We start from the raw sequence: 3,055 nt of genomic DNA on the forward strand, positions 1-3,055 counted from the left end.
GTACTGACAGATGCAGATTTAGAATATAAAAGAGTCTTATAATTCCACTCATGAGATAACCAATATTAATCGCAACTTTTTCTTCTCATATTTCAAAAGTTATAAAAATGCATACTTTTCTGTATTGTCTTACTTCATAACTCAACAGTTTTTCAAAGGGAAGAAGAGGAGATTGTGTGGAAACTATTCTTTCAAGAGAACTTGGCTGCAAAAGGTCAAGAAAGAATGGTTAAAGTGATATAAGAAGGAAGAGAGGGTTGTTTGCTTTCTGATTTTTAATGAGGGACACTTATGTGTTTTAATAAGCCAAGGAAAGGAGACAAAAACATAGGATGAGACAAAAAAATTGGATGTTAAAAATTTGAGGGTAATCTATTTTTACCCATTGGTTTGGCTCTCTCCTTATCATAAACAAAATTCCCATGTGTATTTACATGTCATATATTTCCAGATTTCCTATTCTTGAGATCCAGTGTTCTGTCTATTCATGTGCTGGTACCATGCTGTTCTAATTATTGAGGCTTTGTAATATGTTTTAATATTTGGTAGCACGACTATTTTCACCTCATTGTCTTCCCCCTTTTTAAGATTTTTTCTCTTCCATTTCTTATTCTTGTTTGTCCATCTCGTCACATAAACTTTAGAATCAACTTGTCTAGCCTCCCCAAAATGGACATTTTTATTGAGAAGAATTAGCTTTTAATTGGTTAGTTAAATGCACATGAGTTCTTCCCTTCTATTCTAAAACTAAACTACACCTCAAACTTTACTTTTAAAATATTCTTAACAGTGAGAAACTAATAATATAGAAAGATCCCCTAGATAAGAGGCAGAAGAACAGGAAGAGCAGGAGTATGAAAGTCAGAGAAAAAGAAAGATCCACGACAATGGTAGTGATCAATAATTCCAGATGCTCAGAGAAAATGAATAAAATATAGACAGTAGAGTTTCAATGGATTCGACCACAAGGAAGTCATTGGTAACGTTGACAAGAGCAGTTTCTATGGAGTTGTAGGGGCAAAGGACCATTTTCAGAGGACTGAATGGGAGAAAGAGAAATGGAGACTGAATGAATCATGTATGCATGTGTGAGTGTGTGTGAGTGTGTGTGTGTTCTTTGTAATGTGATGGAGATGGTTTGAGCATTGCCTGTAGCTAAAATTAAGTAGAAAGGGGAGTTTTAAGATGAAAAAGATTTATGTTCATAGGCTGAAAGGAAATAACTAGTAGAGAGAGCAAGAGGATAATAATACAGGAGAAGAAAGATGGAGCAAGAATGAAGAAGTGGGGCTGAGAGCACAGGTAGAAGGATAAAACTTGGATCTGAGGTCATTTAAAAAGGAAAAGAATGGCAATGTCTTTGCAGGTGTGATTTAGAGAGCTGATGGGATCTATTTTCTCTGTCAGGTAGGACCAAGGTCAAATACAAGATGCCAAGAGACACTAATAGACCAGTAAACATGGTGCCACTGTATGCTTGGTTATACTCCTCAGTGCATGCATTAGAGTGGAGTGTCAACTGGAGACTGACTCAAGGTTACGAGAATGAAGAGGATAAAGAGGTAAGGGAGTAGAGGATTTAGGTAGAGGAGAAGTTGATATCATCAACCATTGGATCTAGGCTGTTGGATTGTCAATGAGGTCAGGAAAGGAACAAAGGACAGGGACAAGAGGAAGAATCAAGGGACATGATGAACTCCAAATCAGGGTTGGGGACATGGCAGTGTGTTGTAGACCAAGTGTTTGTGTTTCCTCCAAAATTCATATGTTGAAATTCTAACCCCAATGTGATGATGGTAGGAGGTGGGGACTTTGGAAAGTGATTAGGCCATGAGAATGGAGCCTTCATGAATGGGATTAGTGCCCTTATAAAAGAGACCCCAGAGAGCTCTCTTGCCCCTTCCACCATATAAGGATGCAGTATGAAGACAGTCGTGTATGAAACAGGATGTGGACCTTTGTCAAACACCAAATCTGCCGGCACCTTGATCTTGGCTTTCAGCCTCCAAAACAGTGAGAAGTAAATTTCTGTTGTTTATAAGCCTCCCAGTCTATGATATTCCATTATAGCAGCCCAAAATGGACTAAGACACAGTGTAAGAAATATAAAAGGCTAGGGGACTATTTGAAGAGTAAACATGAGAGTTTACAGTTTCATAATTCAGCAGTTCCTAAGAACTATTAATTCCTAGAATTTAGCTATGAACCAGCTAGATGAATTAAAATGGAGATGGATATATCTGAAGTTAAGGAACTATAAGAACTAATTACTGGATGAGCCCACGGACTTTGGAATCACTCCAGATGTTGGCAGAGGTCAGAGTGGAGACAGATGTTGAGAGTCACATGTCACAATTTTAATGAAGGTGAGGAAAAGGCCACCTAGCATAGCTATGTTTTCAAACTTAAAAAAATAATCTTTTGTGACATAATACAGTGTGTACTCAAACACACATACATGATTGAAATAAATAAACAAGAGTTTTGCAAAAATAACTCTTCCACTTACTAATCTCTATTCTATTCTATTCTATTCTATTCTATTCTATTCTATTCTATTCTATTCTATTCTATTCTATTCTATTCTATTCTATTCTATTCTATTCTATTCTATTCTTCTCTATTTTACTCTATTCATTCCATTCTGTTTTGTTCTATTCTGTTCTGTTCTGTTCTGTTCTGTTCTATTTCATTTAAAAATAAATGTTGAGCCTGTTGGTGAGATTGCAAATTGGTGCAGTCACTATGGAAAACAGTATGGAGGTTCTTCAGAAAAATTAAAACTAGAACTACCTTATGACCCAGTAATTTCACTTCAAAAACGCTAATTTGAAAAGATATATACATCCCTATGTTCATTGCAGCATTAGTTACAATAGCCAAGATATGAAAGCAACCTTAGTGTCCATCAATCGATGATTGGATAAATAAGATGTGGTTCATATACATGATGGAATATTACTCATCCATCAAAAAAATGAAATTTTATCATTTTTGACAATATAGATAGACTTAGAGGAAATTATGCTAAGTGAAATAAGTCAGAGAAAGACAA

Source organism: Pteropus vampyrus, unplaced genomic scaffold (assembly GCF_000151845.1).
Source record: "Pteropus vampyrus isolate Shadow unplaced genomic scaffold, Pvam_2.0 Scaffold205, whole genome shotgun sequence".
In the NCBI taxonomy this organism is placed as follows: Eukaryota; Metazoa; Chordata; class Mammalia; order Chiroptera; family Pteropodidae; genus Pteropus; species Pteropus vampyrus.